Genomic DNA, 24,761 nt, shown 5'->3' on the forward strand with positions numbered 1-24,761 from the left:
AGAGGCTAAGAGAGCAAGAGCATCACAATCCCTTCGTTCGCAATCCAAGTTTCGCACAAGTTTCTGAACAGGTCTCCAAAGTGCAGTATACAGAGATTTACTGTACAAGTACAGTGGTTGTGAAACGCTTGATTGTGGACACTCGTTGAGTGTAGAAAGCGTTACAAGAACCACGATAGCAGGTTCAGCAGATTTGCAAGTTTTTGCAGATTGCAGCTATTTTGTCTTAGTGCTTCAAGATGTCTGATGGTTTCAGTCAAATTGTTACTGAGAAGCTTGAGAAAAATAACTACCCTGCATGGAAGTTCAGAATAACAAATTTTCTAAAAGGAAAAGGTTATTGGGACTATGTAGAAGGAGACAATGAAAAGGAACCAGAGATTCCCGAGGCAAATGCTACAGCAGAACAAAGGAAAGCTTTGAGGGACTGGCAACAAGGCCAGAGCAAAGTGATGTATTGGCTGTCTATGAGCATCACAGATGGCATGATGGGCTATCTACAGGATGCTGAAACCCCCGCCATTGCATGGAGAAACTTAGGCAGAGTGCTCGAGGTGAACACCAAGGCCAGGAAGCTTCAACTAAAGTCGGAGCTAAATCATGTTAAGAGGAACAACCTCTCAATCAATGATTATGCCTTGAAGATCAAGAGTATCATTGAGGCTCTTGGATCTATTAAAGTCTCAGTAGAAGACGATGACATTGTCCGTGCATGCTTGGATGGTTTAGGAGATGAGTATGTACATTTTAGGTCTTCCATGAATACAAGAGACGACATCCCCGTGTTCCAAGATTTGATTTCTATGCTTATTCTTGAGGAGAAGAACCTTGACACATCTTCTTCTCATGGCAGAAATAATTCTGAACAGGCCTTCTATTCTAACTTCAACAGAGGTAGAGGTAGAGGTCGTGGTCGAGGCCCAAAGGGTTGCAGGGGCCAATTTCTGGAAGGTCAATCAAATCAAAACAATACAGGTGGCAGGGGAAACCAGTCTCAAGGCAGGGGGAGTCAAAGAGGTCGTGGTGCAGGATCAAGCAGGCAGCAACATACTCCAGATAGTAAAGAATGTTGGACTTGTGGTGAAAGAGGTCACATGTCACGTGACTGTCCAAAGGGAAAAGCAAGTAGAAAGAGAGAACAGGGCAACTATGCATCTACTAGCAGAGATGCAGATGACAGCAAAAACGAGCGCATGTTTGTTATGCAGCATGTAATGAATACAATGACTACAGAGAATTCCACCCAAGATGATGTTTGGTATGTGGATTCAGGTGCCTCTAATCACATGAAGTCTCGTGGAGAGTGGTTTAGAGATATGCGCAAACCAGATGTGTCAGGCTATGTGCAGACAGGAGATGACACGGCTCACCCCATTGCTCATGTAGGGGACATACCTCTAAATACGAAGAGTGGGAAATCAAAGTACTTAGCAGATGTACTTCATGTCCCAAACATTACAAAGAATCTTGTTTCTATTGGACAAATGGTTGAGCAGGGTTTGCAGGTTCGCTTCAATCCAAATGGTTGTTATGTAGAAGATTTCCAGAATGGCTGTAAGCTGATCACAGAGGGCAAATGTGTGGGCAGAATGTTTACGCTGAATGTAGACATGCCTGAGGTAAAAGCTACAGTAATGCACATGGCACTATTGGGGCTGATGTAAAAGATGATGTGGTTGTACAAAATGTGAGGCCGCAGTCACAGGTTTTGAGTGGACCACAAGAGTCCTCTTCTCGTGGCTCTGTTGAGAAAACATGGAATGGTAGACTACGTACGCAGGTTACTCCACCAACAGGTACAGGGAATGTATCACGAAAAGGAAAGGAAAAGGTTGATGAACCTCCCTTTATGGTTGATGCATCATCAGGTTTTTCACATGTAGACATGGATTCAGATGGTTCTGAACAAAGTCTTGATGAGGAATTTGGAATTCCGGCTGTCAGGACACCTGGTGTAAGGAAAGTACAAGAAGATGCTAGAGGGCAAAGGAGTGACCAAGGACCGCGCAGATCTAATAGAGTCAGAAATCCAGTTCAGAAATTGACTTATGATGGGTATCTAGCGCATCAACAAGCCTACATGGCTAAGGTGATACAGGATGTGGAGCCCACATGTTTTGAGGATGCAGTTGGAAATGTGCATTGGGATGATGCAATGAATGAAGAGATGGCTGCATTGGAAGCAAATGACACATGGGAGTTGGTGCCATTGCCAAGTGGCAAGAAAGCTATTGGCTGTAAATGGGTGTATAAAACCAAGCATAAGGTTGATGGTAACATTGAGCGTCACAAGGCAAGGCTGGTCGCAAAGGGTTATGCACAGACGTATGGCATAGACTATGAGGAGACCTTTGCTCTAGTGGCAAAGATGACGACTGTGAGAGCTGTCATAGCAGTGGCTGCATCTAGAGGATGGATTATGCATCAAATGGATGTAAAGAATGCCTTCTTGAATGGTGAGTTGCAAGAGTAAGTGTATATGGATCAGCCACCTGGTTATGTCGATCCAGGTTACCCAGATTATGTATGCAGACTTCTCAAAGCTTTGTATGGTTTGAAGCAGGGCTCTAGAGCATGGTATGACAGGATTGCCAAGTATCTTGTCAGTATTGGTTTTAGGAGAGCTCATGCTGATCATTCACTCTATGTACGTGAGAGTGATGTGGGGATTGTGGTCATTACCATATATGTAGATGACCTTATTATTGTTGGTGACAATGCTATGGAGATTGACCATGTGAAGGGTCTTCTCAAACAGGAGTTTGAAATGAAAGATTTGGGCGAGTTGCGCTACTTTCTTGGCATTGAGGTGATCAGGACTCCACAGGGTGTATGGCTGTCACAGAGACAATATGCTTTGGACATGTTGTCAAAGTATGGTATGGCTGATTGTAAGCCGATTTCCATTCCCTTGGATGTGAATGCAAAGCTGAGTGCAGAGAAGGGTGATGTTGTTGAGGATGTCAATATGTACAGGAAGATGGTGGGTAGTCTAATCTACTTGACTATCACAAGGCCAGACTTGAGCTACACAGTAGGCTTGGAGAGTCAATTCATTCAGCTTCCGAGGAAGCCACATTTGGATGGAGTACGACGCACACTTAGTTATGTGCAAGGGACTCTTGACTACGCATTGTTCTATGCAGCAGATGCACCATTAGCATTGTATGGGTATACAGATGCAGATTGGGCAGGTAGCATTGTTGATAGGAGATCTACGAGTGGCTTCATGTTCTCTTTTGGGAGTGCTGCTGTTACTTGGAGCAGCAAAAAGCAGCCTACGGTTGCTTTATCGAGCACAGAGGCCGAGTACAGAGGTGCAGCAGTTGCGGCGTGCGAGGTAGCTTGGCTACGCACATTACTTGAGGACTTGGGAGTGCAGGTGGACCAGCAGATTGTCATTCATTGTGACAACCTCTGCAGCATGTAGTTGGCTAGGAACCCAGTGTTCCATGCTAGGACCAAACACATAGAGGTCCATTACCACTACGTTTGAGAGCGAGTGTTGGCGGGCGACATCGACTTGGTCTACGTCAGCACAGAGGAGCAGATAGTGGATATCTTTACCAAGGCCCTCGGAGCTGAGAAGCTTCGACGTTTTCGGACTATGCTTGGACTCTGCGACATGCAGAGCTTGAGGGGGAGTGTTGAGATGTCGAGCTCTACACCTTGAGCTGGCATCCACTACGGGTCTTGGCCGCTTACGGCATTTACTCACTGGCGCGTTAGGTGACCGACACGGAGGATCTCTGCCAGTGATTCTACAGCTGGACTACACTTATAGTGCCAGCCTAGTACGCTTCTAGCGAGTTCACACTTAGTGACCGCATGTACATATGTGCTACTTTTCAGCCTTAGCACTTAGTCATTTTGTACTCTCTTTTCTGTGAAGAAGAAGAAGAAGCTTTCCATCTTTGTGTGCTTTGTGCTTGTCTTGTGTAGCTATCTTGCATCCTCATTCTTTACATTGATAGCTATGCAATTAGAGAAAATTTGGACTCTCAAAGGGGCCCTATGAGGACTTTGAATTTCTCTCTCTTGTTTAAAATGGACACATAGTAAATGTTTTGCAAATGAAATCAAAACTTGTTGAGACTTTTGGATTTAGAATGTACTCATTGAGATCTATCCACTGATATATAGTATGCCATCAGATTTCTTATTTATAGAAGATTTTATTTTTTGATGTGACAACTCCGTCTTATAAATGGAATCTCTCCCTACATTTTAGCTTCAATGGGGAGGCCATAACTTCTACAAATCAACTCCAAACTTATCGGAGTTTGGGGATGTAGAACCTACTTTTTAAGATATTTCCAATGATATGTTGGTGGATAGGGTTTTGAAAAAGCGTTTATGTACTTCATCGGGTTGCCCACTTTGGACAAGAGAGGCAAAGTCAAACCTCTTTATAGGGCCCCTTTGAGAGTCCTATTTTCCCTAATGTTCCATCCTTGGATTGTGGGAGCCCTCTTGCTATAAGGAAGCTATGTTGTAAGATGACAAGCTGAAGTGGGAAAGAGCTATTCAACCAAAAAATTTTGTGTAGCTATGTGTGTGCAGGAAATTGCAGGTAATTCTTGAAAAAAAAATCATTTTCTCAAGCATACAGAATTCCTTTCCTTGAATTTCCAAGAGGAGATTTCAAAAAAATTGGGTTATTTTTTTTATTTCATACACTGTTTTTCTCTCTTTTGGGGCAAAATATTTCCTTTCTCCTTTGCGCATTTTTGAAATTGAAAACAAAACGATATTAAGTTGAGACTCATCTTTCCTGATCATTGATTGCAGGGCTCTGAGTGAGCAGTATTGCTGATGACGAGCAGTATTGCTGATAAAGTTGAGGCTGGTTGGGACCGGTTTGCCAATTTTGTGATTACCCAATAAGCAAACAAAATGGCATGGTGTTTGATGCCAATTGAAAGGTCTCTGACCCCGACCTAAAAGTGCACCATTGTACCATGGAATAAACATAATGAAAAAAGTTACTATTTTAGCAGTTTTCTAAATTCTGTCAGTGCCATGATGTTTAGAATGTCATAAAGCTTCCAAAAGTGAATTAAAATAATTTTTGTGGAAAATTTCCAAAAATAGTAAGTTTTTGGTCGCCCGACCCGTTTAGTTTTGATCGTCTCGAAAAACTGCACCCGTACTCCGAGTTTAAAAGAAATTCATTTTTGGACCCTGAGGGCTGCAAAATATGGCAGGTACTTGGACAGATACACCTTAGGTAGAGCTGAGTATAGCAATTTACGGCATAAAATTCCGACTTGTATAGCCCGTTTTAGCCTAAAACCAAAATTTCCTAAGATTGTGCGGGGAGGCACCGGGGTTCGGTAGCTGTGCGGGAACCAACCCCAGGCCACTGGAGGCTAGTCTTAGCAGCAGGGGGCGCCCTCTCTCACAAGGAGAACTCGTGGGGGCTCATCCATGCAAGGGAGAGTGAGCATGAGTAATCAATTACCAAGCAGGTTGGACACTTGGTAAGTGTGCAACTGAACTTGCCATCCATGAAGTGAGTGTTCCTCCAGATGCATATAGCAGGAAAATCCAAATTTTTCAGCATGGAGGGGCCTATTTAAGAGTGTGCTCATACACACACACACACATGCTCACACACCCACTCAATACACACACACACACACACTTGCACACACACACCTTGGGGAGGTGCTGCCAGCACACATAGTTTTTGGAGAAGAAGCAAAGGAGGGAAGTGCTGCCCAATTCTCATCTTGAGAACTCCATTGGATCAGAATTTCGAGTGGAATTCAGTCCCTAATCATGGTAATATCAATCTATTTTATGTTTTGCTGCAAATCTCTTTACCATTCTCCTAATCTCATATCTATTATGCTTAATCATAACTAAATTACTCAATAGCTACTCTCTAATTCTCCATATCATTAGTCTATTACATAATCATCATCCAATTGTTAATCATACAAGCAATTAACCTCTCCTAATCATAGATTAATGCATGATTAGTAAGAAGAAATCTTCCGCTAGTCATCATAGTAAATAATTGTCAAGCCGGTAATGATGTGGGATTGGTCATTTTCATCCTATTACCACACAATGTTTGAGTAGCTAAATTAGTTTCAATCTGTTCATAGATTTGGAAGTAATTAAGGGAAATTAATCCGTCATTAATCCACTAGGAAGGGAATTTTCTCTCACCTATGCATACGGTAATTTTGCATCTACTTACACTAGAAAGGTGATTGAGCACGTCTAATTCACCCCTCTAGTAAATTGATCAAGTAAAATCTTATAATTCTAATGACCTAGGCCAAGTGCTTAACTTTAGAGCCAATTCCCATAGAACAAGTAAAGTACTATCCATAAATTACTATGCCTTGAAGGAAATCTAACCCCTCGTATAGAATGAATTGTTCAGTGATTCTAATCTGTCATCTCGATTGTTATGGTACTCTCGGACATTAGTTCTTTTTCTCCGAGTTTGTCAATTAAGTAGTGAGTATAAAATGGCCTCGGTAAAGAGAACTCGCTTCGGTGGTGTCCACGGCCGCGAGGCGGGAACAAGCAACGTGAATGAGAAAGGAAAAGCTCCCATGGACGACCAAGTACCGTCCATCTCACGGGCCAGTGACGAGGAAATGGAGAAGGTAGGTCACATTTTAAATTCAAGTCATATAATTTAACATTGCATACGATAAGTTAGGAAAGAACATATCCCTAAACATGTTGGAGAAATCCGACGGAAACCTCAGCATTTGAATTCAATTGGTAGGAAAGAATGGTTGATGGATATACTGTTTGAAATAGGAAAGAATGTCTGCTAGGGAAAATTTAGCTCGGCCTGTTCATTTCTATTTCCAATGTTGATACTAGTCCGAACCCCCTCCTGATCACAGAGGGCAGAGTTCCTGGTTAAGGGCTCTTGAATCCACGTCTGTTGGTTAAGCGGTGGGAACCCATGTCTTGCTTTCTATGTGGTGGGAATGTCCATGTCGTGCTTTCTATGCGGTGGACATACCTAGTTGTATGGGTAGCTGGGCGACAACGAGAGGAGTAAAATCTCGTTGGAGGTGGGATGTTGTACCTCTAGAACATTGGAATTAAAATGAATAAGTTTGAGTAGAATTTTTACTAGAGTTACTGTCTTGGTGCCGCTTTTGCAATACTCATTGAAGGGCTGTATTAACGAACCTTGTGAACCGGAATCTAATCAAGGAACTTATATGTTGAACAACCTCGTGGTAGTAATTAGGACACACAAGGAAGTGTGAGTGTGGGGGTGGGAAGTGGGGGCTTGGCTTTGGTTGCCAATGCCTATGAGAAGGGTGGTCCCGATTGGTCGGGAACTCTCCGTCCCCATAGTGCTTAAATCGACACTAGTATTACTCATTGCCCCTAGAGCGGCGAAGTCTCAAGTGTACGTGCCTCTGAGACATGGGGAAAAAGACACCTGGGATTTCTCTCCTCTTGGAAGGTGGGTCTTAGGATCGCTAGATAGGTTAATCACGCTTCCACTGCGAGGTGGAGCTAGATCTCGTTGCTAGCAGGCTCAAACTCGATTCACTTTGTGATGAGAGATCGTCCGCTAGATGAACCCTGAGCCACTTTGTTTGTTTCTGCTATAGATCTAGTGGCCACCAGGTTTACCGTCAGATCCGTCGTTTGAGAAGGTGGGGTGGGGGACCTCACACCTAGTATCAGAGCTATAGGTTTACGAACTAGAAAACGATGTTGTTTGAAATTTTAAAAAATAAGGGATAGTAGGATAGCTCGTACTCAAAGCTTGAGCATTATGTTTCCCAGAATAATGATGTTGGATTCGTCTAGTGGATTGTCTCCTGAGTGATGTTAAAGAGTTTTACTCGTTGAGCTTGTTGGGATTCAGGGGGTTCCACATGATGTTTTTTGAGAAGTCATTGGTGCGACTAGTGCTGCAGCCAGGTAGCCTATTGATGCACATAAAGTTATAAGTATGGATCAAAGCTCTCGAGTAAAGTTTTTACCATTATTTATCGGACAATTTTGGATGTATTCAATGGAATTTAAACTAATGGTGGAATGGTTAAATCCTTTGTGATAGCTGTACAGATTAAGTAGGCTGGTTAAGCCCAAAAAGTTAAATTGCCTCTTAAGTATGGAAAATCCTATGTTCATTTGAGAAGAGTGCTATAGTAATGAGTTTTATACGATTGGATAGGTACCGTCTACTGCGCTATATACCGCCGTGCAGGAGAAAAATCTTCTCCTTAAGCAAGCTCAACCTCCAACCTTTAAAGGCGAAGGGGTTAATGTAGAGAGAGATGCGGGAAGTATGGATGGAAGCAATGGACGACTATTTCGAAGCTGCGGGAACTCAACCCAAGAACCAAACCATGCTTGCGATGTTCCGCATGTCTGGCGATGCCAAGATCTGGTGGAAGCAACATTGCAAAGACTTGGATATCAAGGGATCTTCCCAGTCATGGGAAGACATCAAGGATGCTGTGATGGAGCGATACTTACCCCCCGCTCACAAAGCCTTGAAGATGAACGAGTTTTTCTCACTTCGACAGCTGAATTCTTCCATCGAAGAATATTACTCAAATTTTGTCACACTTCGGAGATATGCTCCTAGGATGACATTGGAACATCAAGTAGCCCGATTTTTCCAAGGACTCATCAACCCCTTGAACAACCGACTAGAAGCTCTCAGGCCAGCAACTCTGCAAGATGCCTTGCTAAGGGCCAAACCGTTAGCTAAAGAGATTCAGAGGACTACCCAAGATAGTCAATACTATTTTTCAAAGAGGGCCAGAAAGACAACTGGAGTAACAGACTAATCAACCCTGCATACGACCATCGTCCTGTAGTAGCTACTACGGCAGCTACCGAGTTTCCCAATATAAGATGTTTTGAGTGCCAGGAGTATGGAAATTACAAAATCCAATGTCCAAAAATGATTTCCCAAACATCCGGTGCTAATAATGTACCTCTGAACGTCAATGGGCGAGGTCAGCCAAACGGAAGAGGAGGACGAGGAAGAGGAAACATAGGACAAGGAAGTGGAGCTTTCGCTAATGCCGCAGTGAGACAACCAACTGTGGGTGACGAAGCTGATGAGAGAACAACTTTGTATGTTGCAAATGCTAATTCTAGTGAGCAATAATTCAAGCACCAGGATCTCATCAAAGTTCAGCAGAATAAGACACATAAATCTAAAGACTATTCTATTATCAAAGGATGTCTTTACTTTAGACAAAGGACATATGTACCTAAGTAGTTAGCATAGAGTTTATCCAGATGTATTCTTGAGATGATGACATCTCAAATTTTTCACGTTGGGGAGGTTGTAAGGTCTTTGACCCCGACCTAAAAGAGCACCATTGTACCATGGAATAAACATAATGGAAAAAGTTACTATTTTAGCAGTTTTCTAAATTCTGTAGTGGTTTAGGTGACATAATCAAGAAAATCAATAAACATAAGATATTTAGAGACATGAATATAGGTAGAAGAGGACACTTTCTAGGCAAGGGAAGTCAAAGAGGTAGTGGAAACTACAATAACAAAAATAATGGAGATAACAAGGTATGCTTGAATAGTGGTAAACATGGTCATTTTGAGCATGATTATGAACAACCAAGAAGGCATCAAATTAACTATGCAACAAAAAGCACGATTGTAAAAGAGGTAGAGAAATTATTTTCCATGCAAAACATGATGAACACTATGCTTGCAAATGTATCAATTAGTGGTGATAATGCATGGTATGTGGATTTGGGTGCATCACATCACATGACCAACCATGATGAAGGGTTCAAGGATCTGAAAACTTTGGATAGTCCTAGTTATGTTGATACTAGGGATGATATAGCACATCCTTTTGTGCATACAGGTAATGTTCCATTGTCTTGGAAGATAGCAAAGTGAACAATGTTACAACATACTTGGCTTTTATTGGGTAAATGATTGAGTAGGTATTGCACGTCAATTTAATTTTGATGGTCTTCATGTAGCAGAATACAAGAAGAATGAATGGCTTGTTGCACAAGGAAAGAAACCTTATAGAATGTTCACCCTTGATGTGAATGTACCAGAGATAAAAGCTACCATCTTTGCACAAGGTACAAAAGTTTTCACAAATATTGGTATTTGGGTGGAAGCATTGTGAGGTGGATTGAAAAGCACTATTGTGGACATAGGTTTCTAGCACTAAACTACTACATTTTTTGGGAGAACATTTTCATTTAAAAAAATGGGTTGAAAAAAATGTATCGATGTGTAATGACCTAGGAACATGGTAGTGAACTTGTTATGATTGAAGCCCACAAAGAAACAACTTCTCTCTCTCTCTCTCTAATGATTCTCTTGCTTCATTTTGCTAGAGACATGGCATCGTAAGTTAGTCAAGCCTAAACGTAGCCCCTTCTCCTTTAGCTTTGTTAAAGCTTCATTTCGCTAGAGGCAGCTGTTGAAGAAGATGCTGGTCTTTATTTGTATGTGTGGGCAAGTGTCTGCATAGCTAGAGGTAGGTGTTGAAGAAGCTGATACTAACCATTTGCAAGTGTCTACAATGTCTGCACAGTTGGAGCCTGGTGCTGAAGAAACTGTTGCCAACCATAGTGGCCAACCATCTGGAAGTGTGTGCATAGCTGGTACAATACATTTTGAAGAATCTCGTGTAGAGCCATCACAACAAAAACCATGCGACTCACACAAAGATTGAACAAGTGACAACATTAGGCTATACAAGACTAAGTGTAAACTAAAACAACAAGAGCGGGCCAAACTAGACAAACCACTTTGTTCAATACAAAAAACAATGATATCAGTGAGCAAAAAAGACGCAAAATTTGCAATGAAGTGGCGCATTATTTTGATACATGCACAATGGGCCTAAAGTCAAAAATAAAAAAATAAGTGTTTGATCAACTTGTCCTATGTCCTTCTTTGAAGGATGCTACAGACTCAAGGGAGGTGCAAGCTGTTCAAGTAGTGCTTGTCTCAAATATTCAAACCCCCTGACAATTGTGAAGCAACCAAGATACTCATATTAGCTTTCCTTGAAACAATCAGCTATGTTGATGCTAGTGAACAAAGATGGGTCTTTTGAATCGAAGGATCTAAACATTGCAAGAGCTTCTAGAATTTTAAGAGTCCAGAGGAGGAATTTCTACTCAGCTAAACATGGCATGAGGCTAGAATAAGCGGATGGCACATTGCCAGTAGCAACATGCCAAAGATAGCAACATAAGAGCACCCTTACTTATGAAGTGACAGACATTGTTTTTGAGTTCTAAAATACTGAATCAAGGGTCTCTCTGTGAAAAAAAGATGTTTGTTGTAATCACGTAGGAAGAAACACTTACGTCAAACATCCTACTCATCTGTTGGACATACCATAGGTTTAGAAGATTACCCTCTCTCTTTATTACAATTATAGCATTACTGTTATTGTTTTAATACTTGCTAGAAGTGTACCACTTTTTAGCAATATTGTTTTGCTTCCAAATTATGTAGGTGAGCACCTCTTAGTATTTCTTTCTAGCTTGCACATGAGTATGGTGATGATCTACTACTATGTCGCTTTCATACCATGCTTAATTTTATATAGTGTGGCTCAACTTCTTTCTAGCACTGTTCTATGATTTGTATAATTGCAAGATTAGATTCATAAGTACAAAAATCCCAGTATATGGAATACCTTGGGCTTACAAAAGTCTCATTACATGGCAAGGAATGCCTACTTCAAACACACTTAGCATGGAAGCTCTTGAGACAAGGCAAACAATGTAAAAGATCTATTCCAACGACTATATCACAAAATCCTTCACCGCATGCAACAAAAGCAATTATTAATGTCTTTAGCAACATCACAGGTAATCAGACATTTACAACAAAAAAATTAAATGCTCAAAGGCTTTCAACAACTCTAGTGCTTGTGCAGGCCAAAGAAAATGGACAGGGACAATTGAATATGTGAACCATAGGTGGAGCAAGAGACTCTAAGTGTTTAACACAATATGTACTAGTCACAAGTTGTGTTTCAACTTTATTTTCAAAAAATTAGACACACGGTAATGTGTTTACCACACAACATGTACAAATCTGAAGGTTAGAGAACATGCACAAGTCATAAGTTGTGTTTCAACTTGCTAAGAATTTAGATATATTTTCTGGCACATTGCCCTTGTATCTTATCATCAAGTGTTTGCAATTCTCTAAGAGTTTATTTGAATCTTGTTTTCCTAAGGATGGTGCCATTTTTGTGTATGTGTAGTAACATGTATCCCCAGGAATGTATCCAAAACACTGCGCCTCAAAAATTTTATTGCTAAGAATGACTTTATTTGTGCTTTTAGGGAGCATCAATCCACCTAGGAAGTGGGAGAGTGTCTTTAGGGAAAATGTTGTCGTAGTCCCCTCTTGAAACATTCCATTGTGAAAGACTAGGATTGGTGCCTCGCAGAGTTTATTAAGATATTGTGAAAGAGAAACATCCCTTTCACAGTACTCTCATGTCCGATGACGGAGAAACTCGTCCTTTTTAGCAATCCAAAAATGCAACTAGAAAGAAGTATCAGATTTCAAAGAGAGACATTGGAGGGGGAGGGGGGATTACCATTAAAATCTCATCTTGCATCCAAATTTTGTCCTTCCATAGGTCCATCAACCCACTCAACCCTTGTGTTGGGTGCTTATACCAATCCTCCAATCCTCTACTTCTTGATTATTGGTTGAGGGCTTCATGTTATTTTTGATTGCTTTGAAAAGTGGCCTCATTAGGGAGTGCCTCCTTATACCTTTCTACCTTTTGAAAACAAAGTTTGAGGCACTTGAGTGGGAGGTTTCCATTGCCTCTTCATCACTATCATGTCCTCAGAAACAAAGCCACTTCTCTCCTCATGGAATTTTGAGATGGTGCCCAGTGCAAAGTCTTTCCTCAGATAGAAAATACTCTAAATTTCATGGAGGAAGATGTATGTCCTTCACCAATTCTAAATTTTAGCATACTAGGAAGTTTCAACTCAGTCTGTTTCTCATTGAATCTAGACACATCCAACATTAGCTTTTGATCACATCCACTTCATTGTAGTCCTTCTCCTTGTCCACGTGTTCATCTAGTGGTAGATGTTGTTCCTCCATGATTTCCTCAGGGTTCTTCATAAGACTAGAAAATAGAAAATTTAGATATAAAAGAAAGCCAACATTAGCTTGATCACATCCACTTCATTATAGTCCTTCTCCGTGTCCACTTGTTCATCTGGTGGTAGATGTTGTTCCTCCATGATTTCCTTAGGGTTCTTCATAAGACTAGAAAATAGAAAATTTAGATATAAAAGAAGGCGAGAGGTTGAGTGATGCCTCCCATAGTGACGGTCCCAGAGGATAGCACTGCTCACAAACCAAAGCCAATAGCAGCCCAACTAGAGTGGACTCATCTTCAGCAGAAGATAGGCAACCAAGGCTATGTCAACTTAGACTTGACATAGACCCATCAAGCAAATCTACCTACCTCCGAGCTTAGATAGGATCCCCTCCAAGGTTAGCAGGTATGCCTATACTCGGCTCAAACAGGAGCCCCTATAGGTACACATGAAGTCAAGACCCACATTTGGCTCAAAGTGGAGCCTCACGTGTACATAAGAAAAGGTATGTGGTACGTCCACATCAGGCCCAAGAGGATGAGCCCCTCCATCAACCCTCTTCTTCCAACTGCACCACTACCCTTCATCAATATCACAACGGATCTAAAAAAGGGTCAACAAAGACCAAGATGAGTGATTCTCACGTTTTTTTTCTTTGGCCAACAAAATCAGGTTTGTGAAGAACGAGTCAAAGTTCTTCAAGAGCAAGACATATACGTGTGAGCATTCAGGCTCAACTCAAGCGACAAGCTTAAAGCAGATAGCAAGGACAGAAGCAAATCAGCCATCTTCTTCTCTACAAGCTACCTACTTCAAGTCTTGCCCTCAAGTTTGCAAGACTCAGATCCAAAAATTCAAGTTCAACCGAGTCCTGAAGTATGTCAAAGATTCAAGGTATCAATGGGATTGACTCTCCAGCAATCTCAAGAAAACCTTGGTTTGTATGCCAAGGAAGGATTTATATAGGCTTCATCTTTTTGGTTCAGGGATGGACCGGTGCTCAATAAGCCTAAAAGGTATCTTTCGCAATGTACCTTACTTCAATGAGCAGGTAAGCTCAGATAAAGTCTTCCAGGTCTACATGAGCACTCAGGAAGTGCTTCAAGAAGGAAAATCCAAAGGCCAAATCTTCAGGGGGTAGCTTGTAGTCTCGGTAATCAAGCCTGAGGATCCAATTCGACAAAGTACCTTACTCTCCATGGAACGCGAAGCGAGAAAATATATTTGGTGCATGCTACTCCCGCACCCATGCTATCAACTCAGCTTAATGCGAAGTGGACCTTCATCACCATCCAGGAAGGAACAAGCACAACGTCATTCAAATCAGCTTTCAAAGAAGCAGTGGGAATCAACTTGACTTGGTTCTCACACTCAAGAAAAGTGTTGCATTGTCATTGTAGCAGCAGGTATAATATCCAGAACAGACAAGTTCCTTGACATGGATCAACACAACAACGTGGTCTATGCCACTCAATGTATATTCTTACCCTCAAGCCCCGTCAAAAGTGCCAAGCGGACTTGATACCCACAAATTTTTTCCTTTCAACCAGCATGACTGTTTGAGATAGACACTGCCTTCTCGGTAAGACTGCTTATGTAGCCCATTTTGGATTTAGTAGATGCACTACGTTCTACACCCAGGGAGTTTCCTGCCCTACCAATGCTACTCTTGGGACAAGAGTTTTCTAAGGGGGGGGGGTGTATGTTAGACTCCACTCACGCAGGGGTCTCTGAGGTGATGGTGGGACGTGACCACCCGATCTTGGAAAACCATGGCCCGGTGCCTCGGCGCGCTCAATGGACTCAGTTTGGGGATGAGGGACGATGGGACATAGTCCTCACCTTGATTTTCTCCTCAACTCATTGTTTGGCTACCACGAACGCATGAGTGGGTTTGAGAGCACCCGGTAATGGGACTGTCCCCCTCCACTTCACAACATGGAGGTATCTAGGGAGTCCACCATGCACGAAGACTCCATGACCTAGTTTCAGGATCGTTGGCTCTTCATCGGCAGGTCTCATCCGCAAGCGTCGGCTCGACGCTACACGCAAACGGGTTGTCCGTTTTGGACGTTTATGTACTCCATGTGGAGGCCTCAACTTCCTCTTTGAGATCAGCTATGCACATTTACAAATGCACGCCCGAGGCGCTCCTCATTTGTGACTGATGGCTGTCGACAGATTTGGCCCGCTGGCCCCGGTCTGGGGCATTTCTGGTGATTTTTCAAGTCAGCCCAAAGTGCCTTGAGAGAGTTCCAGAGGGACCTCTTAGACATGAGCAAGGCCCGAATAGATTGTTTGATCAACATTGATCCTGAAGACGCTTCGGCACTCAACTAAAATTCATGAACGCGTGGTGCCAAGAAGGCTCCCACGTGCATCGAGCTAGACGTGATCTCGGGCCGTTTTTTGGACAAGCCCATCAACGAGCCACCAAAGGGGACTCAAGTCATCTAGATGAAATCCTCCCAGCCCACGTGCTCTAAGTTGCGGACCCTTGGCCTCTTGGTGAAGGTGTCACCTTGAGTGTCCCGAGCACACTCGTAACACGGACTAGTTTGCACTCCTTTTTGTGCATAGGGCACCACAAGGGTCTTTATGAAAATGGCAATTGATTGTATTTTGTATATTAGTGTCCTTTGGCATCACAATATTTTAAGTGAACCACCACCATGTCATAAAGGATGACCCGACCCTTTTGCACCTCCAACTCAAACCTCTCCCTTTCAGGCTTTAAGAAATCATTATACCGAGCTAGAAGATCGTCAAGACTAAAGGTAGAATTAAAGATGCCACATACCTTATGAAATCTATCAGCAACTCTTGAAGATACTAAAACCTAAAAGATCCTTTTATCATTAACTGTAAGGTCTTCTACATTAAGTATCTCTTTATTCCTCTGCTATTTTGTGCTACACTTTGTAGGTGGCCCACAAGTAGTGGATGAAAAATTCACCTTCCTCTTTAGTGAGTTGAGCACATGAACCTTTGGGGATGCAATGTCATCCTAACTTGCATAAGGTTCTAAATTTGCCTCTGCAACATCCACACTTGAGCTCATGGAAATCTTCTCTTTTGCCATAGAAAGAATCTCCAAAGGCTCACCGAAGTCAACATTTCTCTTCATTAAACCTTTTAGCAACTACGGGGAAGAGGCAATTGTGTGTTGGTGCCCAAACAGACACTCTCGATCAATTTTTCATCTCCTGCTTCTATGAGATCTTATGCTTGGCAATCATAACAAAGACCATTTTGAGAAACGTAAAGCAGATACATGTTTCCAACAACTTGTGTGTAAATGAAAATGATGAAAACACAAAGGTATATGGATGTAGCATTTATAACTATATATTATATATATTCTTGTTTAAAACACACACACACACACATACACACACACACACTTATATTGACAACTAATAATGTGCACATATAAGGCTTTCCCTTATATTGAAAGTACCATGATCCACCTAACATACATTTTCAATTTCACATGTGAAGCTTTCTCCTTATAACATGAAACATATCTACATTTTCTCTACCTACGGTGTGTGTAGAAGCATCCCATAGAAGATTGTGCATCCATGTGCTCCATTTGACCAATCCACGAAAATACTTCAAGCTTCAGCCTGGCCCTTTCAATGATATTAACACAATACTGATACCTAAAAAAATGATCTATGCTAGCATGTACTTTTACGCTTGACATCCATACATTTTCCCTCTACGTGCGTAGGTGCATTCATAAAAAACAAGAAAATGTAAGCACGGTGTAAGGAAAAGAACATCGTAAGACTTCCTACAACGCACGCAGAATCATTTATCTCAAGCAATTACTTCTCAGCACGCCATTGGGAGAAAAATAACAATTTTTTTAAATAGAAAATAAGAAGTACCTTTCTTGGGTTTTCCATCATTGTATACTTCTCCTATTGGATCTGGTTGACTATCTATCTCACTACCCAAACAATCACACGAACTAGCTTCTTTCTTGCTGAGGGATCTAGTGGATTGTCTAGATAATCACAAGAACAAGGAGAGTATAGTGCGCTGTGAGATCTGAGGGACTGACCAAACAATCACAGAAACAGATTCCTCTCTCTCTCTCTCTCTCTCTCTCTCTCTCTCTATATATATATATATATATATATATATATATATATATATATATATATATATATATATATATATATATATACATATATATATATACACACACACACATCTATGGCATGACCTGAACCAACTACTTAGTATGACTAATCTCTCTCTCTCTCTCTCTCTAACACACACACACACACACAAAGGAATGGAAAAATTTATGATTTAATGACTCTCTATGTGTGTGTGTGTGTGTGTGTGTATTTCTCTCAAAGGAATGGGAAAATTTAAGATCCAATGACTCTCTCTCTCTGATCTCTCTCTCTCACACACACACACAGAGGAATGGACAAATTTAAGATCCAATGACTCTCTCTCTCTCTCTCTCTCTCTCTCTCTCTCTCTCTCTCTCTCTCTCTCTCTCTCTCTCTCTCTCTCTCTCACTCACTCACACACACACACACACACACACATGTGCGCACACATGCCTTGTCTCTCCCCCCCCCCCCCCCCTCTCTCTCTCTCTCTCTCTCTCTCTCTCTCTCTCTCTCTCTCTCTCTCTCTCTCTCTCTGTCTCTCTCTCTCCCCACCCCCCCAACCACAATAAATGATGGGACAGTTGGCACAATAGAATGCTAAAGTCATGATTCACACATGTCCTCTTTATAGTAATATGATATGGTCATTTAATGCATTGTACAATTCCAATTACTTTTGGTCATTTGGATTCACGTATCACATATGCTTGGAGAGAGAGAGAGAGAGAGAGAGAGAGAGAGAGAGAGAGAGAGAGAGAGAGAGAGAGAGAGAGAGAGAGAGAGAGATTTCACTATTGTCCATGAAGGCCAAATATAACCTATGGGAACAAAGTTACATGTGATGTAGTATGTGTGTGGTTGAAGAGTGATTCTTGATGCTCCAAAATTGTGGTGATGAGAGTCCCAATGGAGAGCCCACATTGTGACTGGGACAAGAAAGTGTGTAGGTCTAAGTCATGGCTAAAAATGTGAGGGAAGCAACTTTGGATGTGACCAAAAGCTGATCACTCTAATAGTGTTTGGTACTCTGACTCTCAAACTTGCAGTGGGCATAATGTGCACAATTGATTTGACTCTTCTCCATTGCCCCAACATCTCGTATCTCATGGAAGGGAGTGGGAGCTAAGCGGAAAGGATACGATAGTGCATATTTCTGACAGGGGGATAGGCTCAAGCACGTAAGGATGCGTACAATTTCCTCTTTAAGCAAAGATCATGGTATTGTAGTTGGGGGCAATATGGGTGCTATAATGTATGAAGCATGACCCATTGCATTCCTCCCAAGACATAATAGATTGGCGTTGTAGAAAAGCTTTATTCACTTGGGATTCAATTGAGGCATCATGTAGCAAGTGTAATGCATCCCATCTCCCAAACCACTTCTTTATGTCTTGCATCCATCCCGTGCTCAAGATCTTGCTTTTATGCATCTTTTGAACTTTTTTCTTGCTTCCCATGAAATTGTAGGAAGTCGATGTGAAGGATCATCTTTATCATGTACTCCACAAACCTTTCTATTCCATTACCTCAATTGGAAGAGATCCCGACTTAAAAAGGTGGAGCATGTATATGGTGTTTGTGTCTTAACTTGGATAAAGTTTGTAATAAAATGCTTTTGGACATTCTCAAACTCTTTCCAAGTAGACTTTGAGATGATCCCATCCCACACTTCAACTCCATACAGAAGAATTGGTGTCACCAATGTGTCAAAAGGCTACTTCTTGAGAACCCAACACTTGATATTTCCCACATTAGACATGTTCCCAAATGCATAGTATGCTCTCTTTCCTACTTCCAAATGATTCATAGCACATTCATGCCACTTGTGATTGGTTGAAACCTCAAGGCCAAGGTACTTAAAGCTATTTGGAGTATTTGGCACAAGCTGATCCCTTAACTCCTTGCATGTGGTCAGATGATGAGGATGCAAGGTTGACTTCACACTTACCAAGTGGAAAGGAAAATTATTTAACATGGATATGGATCTACACCGAGTTGTCAACAACGTTTGGATCCTCGATGCAAAGGTTGTGACCAAGTGGGTTTACTTGTGGACAATGGCAAAGACAAGACGTTTGCAAGAGATGGAAGCATAGAATCAGGCTTCTGGAGGCAGGAGGGCACCCCCAGCGTAAGGCCAAGGGCAACCTTAGAGTTCATGGACCTAGGCCAAGAGACTCGACTTCTTGGAATGAAGATAGGGGATCCAAATGGACAAGGCCTATGAGTCTTAGTGTCTATATTAAGGGTGGTAGGGAGGAGGATCTCCCAATAAGTCTCCAAGGGTTCTTATATTGGTGTCAATAGCTAGGCTATATTTTTTATAAAGGACGTGGTCGTCTCTCACCACTCAAGTTGGGTGCATGTGCATGCAATTTTTGGAGGGGATGATGTTCCTGTGTAGGAGAACTTGCTTGGCGATGATAGTGTCATGAACTGCCCTCGATGTGTGTAGAGCTACTTAGGCCATGGAGGGTGCTATCATTTAATGAGCGAAGAACGAGCAACTAAAAGCGAGCAAGGCCAATAACTTTATATGTTTATAGTAACTATAGGCATTAGATGAAATGCCAAGTCAGCCAATCAATCATAAAATCTACTAGAGGTTATGGTAATTCCTTGCCAATATTCATCACAAAGACTAGCAAATCCCATGGTAAACGTATATTGTACTTCAGCCTAATACAACAAGAATGTCAAGAAATTTCTTGAAAAAAAAGAATCCAATTTTCTTTTGTATTAAGTGTTTCATAAACCATTCTATTAGAGGATTGGTCTAGTAGGCAACAATGGCAAATAAGCCAACTATATACATAGTATCTCGAGGTGAAATTCACATAAGTTGTTTAGTAATGCACATTATGGAAATGGAGATTCACTTAGAGGTGTAGCATGTGCTTAAATTACATGAAGCACTTCAAACGTTTGTTTTGACCTGGGTCATATTATCAAGATGATGGAAACAATTTGCTTACTAATAGTATGTTTAACTTCTCTTATGAACTTATTGATCACAGAGTTATCTCCCAAGGTCGTGTGTGTCTATGGAATTTTGAAGACTTTCTCCATAGAGGTTGGTATCTTTATCTTTGGATTTGGAATAGTATAATAGGTACCAAACTAGCAAGATATTTAACAAGGGTTGTTTTTAATGATGTATAATGTAATAAGCACTCGAAAAAACTATCATAGATAACCCTTTATCCTTTGTTAGCCTTGTTTAAACTATACATAAGTTTTTTTTAACCCTCTCTCTCTCTCTCTCTCTCTCTCTCTCTGTGTGTCTCTCTCTCTCTCTCTCGCTTGTAAAAAGGGAACTGGAAGGGTCTCATTGTTACTAGTATGTGCCATATTAATTTTCTCCTTCCCCTCCTACCAAGTCTTGAATATAATTATGGTAGATTAATCATCCCATTCTGCTTGACTCTGTTTAGGTCTTTCACACTAGATTGGTTGGAAAAACCTTTTATGACTCTTGACATCATTCCTATCATGCTCAAATTTCATCCCCTCTCTCTTTCTCTCTCTTGTGCATTTTAAACAACGGTTAGAAAGGCTGCTTGCAAGCATGATAATACTCCGTTGGATAATATTAACTCATGACCTATTTCATCATTGATATGGATAGTCATAAACCTTGAGTAATTATTTTCACTATCTTGAAATACTCATACCATTATCACGATAGTGGGATAAGGCACATGTTGTGCTTGAGGCTCATTGTACATTAATCTTTTCCAAGTTAATATAACATCTTCACTGACAATTGTGAGAAAGAAAAAGAAAGAAAAACGAAGAAATAATCTCAAACACCGCATGTCTCCTCATCTAAGTTTGCAATATGCATGCCAATTGAAGTCATGGGGATAGAATGTAGCTAGAGTGTGAATTTTTTTAGAATACTAGCAATAAAGGAGACCAAAATTTGAAGACTCTTGCCACTGATTTGGGGTGCTTGTGAGGGTGGCCATTTATTCTACATCTTGCATCATTATCGCCACTGCAGAAGATGAAGCAACTTGTGCATGCGGGAAGAATTGAATAGAACAAATGGTCAGTAGAGATGCATAATAATCCCCTTCCAAGACCCATCAAGGCATGATGCACAGTCAAGGAGCTCCTTTATCGTCAACATAAGCTCCGTTTCATATCACAGCTCGGCGCTCTCACATCACGACTCATGCAAGGTCAGTTGCGCATGCATAATGGGGATGAAGTGCAAGAGAGGCAGCTCCCTGCTCCTCCCCATGCAGGTGGTAGCACTGATGTTTCTCTTCATGAGGCTCAAGCTTTATAGCCCGCAGATGTAAAAGGAAGGTACGAGCGGCACGGAAGCTGCTAGAAGGGACAAGCTAATGTGAGGCTCATGCTTTGTAGCCCGCAGAATGCACGAGCGGGCATGGAAGCTGCTAGAGTGGAATAAGGGATTGCTGGCCCATTTGAGTGTAACGATGAAGGTGCAAGACATGCTGGACTTGGGATGGAATGTCATAACTACAGAGAGGCAATAGAAGAGAGGCGGAGCAGTGTGCATGATGGTATAATTACAAAAAGTGTAGTAGCCCAAATCTCTCCTCCTACCCTTCCTTAGACAAGCTTTTGCCAGCGAGATACCCCCATACACCATGCATCTTGAACTTGCATTTGGAAATGTAAGTCAAAACCTCTTGGTTCAATGAGAATACGCTTTCCTCTTCACTAGCCCTTTTTAACTTGCGTTTACAAATGCAAGTTGGAAGGGCTAGGTGAGGACTGAACTGACACTAAGGAGCAAAAAGAAATCATCCTTAATGAGGACTATTTTTTTACTTAGAAAGCGTGCGTTGATGTTCGTGTTCGGGGAAAAGTGTGTCAGCTTGCTTGAACACCAATTGGAAGCAAGAGAAAAAAAAAATCCATCCAAATTTCGAGGGAAATTTTGCAAAAAAGTTAAAATCAATCAATCTCTCCGATTTTCCTTTTGAGAATCTTAGAAAAAGAAATTGCGTATGCTTCTAAAAATGATTTTGTAAAAAATAGCCACTACCATTGGTCTAGCCTCAATCATCCTTCATTACCTTGCTTTCTTTTGACTCGAGAGTGTTCAGTGTACTTATGCCCCAAACATGTTGCTCGTTCACTTTTGAAATATTCTTTATTTTTACAAAATTTTAAGCAACCTAATGGAACCAAATGGAGCCTCTTCCATGTGGTAAATCAAAATACAAGCCACAGAGTGTAATATGGAGATGAGTATGAGTAGAAATTTTTTGTTGACTTAATCTGGCTTGCTGCAATCAATCCTCCATTTGTAGCTTCTCTTGGAAGCACAAGTAATGTCATGGTTTCACTATCTCTAGTACCTCATGTTTAAAAATGATAATGTTCATCTCTTTGACATGCATGTAGGCTCTCATCTTTATCTTTGTTTTAGGTTAGTGTATTCATTAAGCAAGACAATAGTTTTACTTGTACAAGCTCTATTGTTGTATATGAGTGCAGTCTTCCAACTTTGCTCAATTAAGTTGGTTGCAAAACTAGTGCACATTTAAATTATCTTATCTGGATTAATGAATTAATTTATTTATTTCCCCTCTAGGGAGCTTTTGGCAATTGTGCAACAATAGGGCAGGCAATAAATTGTCTCAAAATATCCAACAAATTAGGTATGTTTATGACAAGCCTGAAAAATTCTTTACCATTTTACACATCAGCATCCATCTCATTATCTTCATCACATAAGTGACATAGAGATGATATTATCTACAAATAAGGATGGTTCTTAATACATTCAACATCAAACCCAAGGTCACCAAGATTACTCGTCAAACAAAAGACTTTTTTACATTTTTCCTACACTCTACAACTTTTTGTGCAACTAGTATCGACCAATTTGTGATTTCCTCTTCTCTTTTCAAATATACTACTCTTTTGTCTTGATTAGTAAATGAAACACCTTCTCAAACATCCAAAACTTCTCTCGTAGCCAAGACAAAAGTACTCAAAGTTAGTGATTGTGAAATTATGGCGGATATACTGTATGGTCTCATTTTACTAAGATAATATCTGATATATTGCTGTGCCCATTTAATATACATTAGTATATCCATTGATACACTCAAGCATTAATCTCAATTAAATTTTAAGTTACTAGCTAAGTATTTTATGGGAACAATAGTGATATTATGATAGAATGAATACATTAGGTCAACCTAGTCTCCCTTAGTTCTCTATGTGTGTAATGGTCTTATATGATGCTAGTAAGATGCAATTAGGATATATGGAAAGAAAATATTCAAAATATTTCTAAATATAGATATAACATACGAGGAAGCATAGTTTCTTTGTAGTGACCATGTACCAAAAACTTTTCTTTACGCAGGGGTCAAGGATATCAAAAACATAGATTTTCAAGAAACATTAGGTCAATCTGTCTTTTTTTACCTTTATCTGCTCATTTTTAATCCCTTACTCGGTTTTCTTCGATCGTTAAATGATATCACCCGGCCATGGAGGGAGCCGGGATTAACCTTCACCAAAGGGTGCAATATGTGGCTCGTTGAGAGCACAAGGGTGAGGGGTGTGCAACCCGCTGTAGCGGCATGCCATGTAGAGCACCACAACAATGTCTCTCTCTCTCTCTCTCTCTCTCTCTCTCTCTCTCTCTCTCTCTCTCTCTCTCTCTCTCTCTCTCTCTCTCTCTCGCTCGCTCGCTCTCTCTCTCTCTACTATGCAACATGCCATCGTTAGGAGGTTTTTGGCAAGGTGCCCTTACACACGGCCTGCCCATCTTTATTTGGAGGACCATATTCAACAAGGGAGGGTGCCCACAAACACCCCCCCCCCCCCCCCCCCTTCCTGCTTCCCATCTCCTCCCACAACCCATCTTGGCCAAGTGAAGCCGAGAATGAGCCAAAAAAACACCACAATTGGGCCTTGTAATTCAAGGCACACAAAATTCAGATAATTCTATGCGACTCCAACAATATATTCCACGACACATACTCACCAAGAGGAAGAAAATACGCTGCTATGTTTTTGTCAGCCAATAATAGTATGTTCTACAAGCATTAAAGTGGTACATCCCAATCTATGACTTGGGTATCTGTACACTCCATGCCCAAGTCTTTGAGGTTATCCTTATCCTTTGTCTTGTTATCACATTTAGTGAGCCCTTTGACAAACTTCAAAAGACAGAAGAAAAATTTGCATCCACCTCGTAGAGGTATTTGAGAAAATCCACCAACTATCACACCATTGATGGATCTCTAAAATACAATTTCATATTCAATCATGGACTCCTCCATGTAGTCAAGAAATATTTTGAATTACTCTCCATGTAAGTTGGTTGGGACTCCTACATATTGATTGTGCCCTCAAATACACTCACCGCATCATGCACTCGATCTCTAAGGCCAACCTTTTCTAGTTGTGTGAGGAGTGTATCACACGTCATTGCCATGTGTTCCTGCATGAGTAAAAGCCAAGGGTGATTAGAGCTAGAGGTTTAAAAACGTGAGAAATAAACTAAAGA

Source organism: Adiantum capillus-veneris, chromosome 7 (assembly GCF_014529385.1).
Source record: "Adiantum capillus-veneris isolate H3 chromosome 7, ASM1452938v2, whole genome shotgun sequence".
Classification (NCBI taxonomy): domain Eukaryota; kingdom Viridiplantae; phylum Streptophyta; class Polypodiopsida; order Polypodiales; family Pteridaceae; genus Adiantum; species Adiantum capillus-veneris.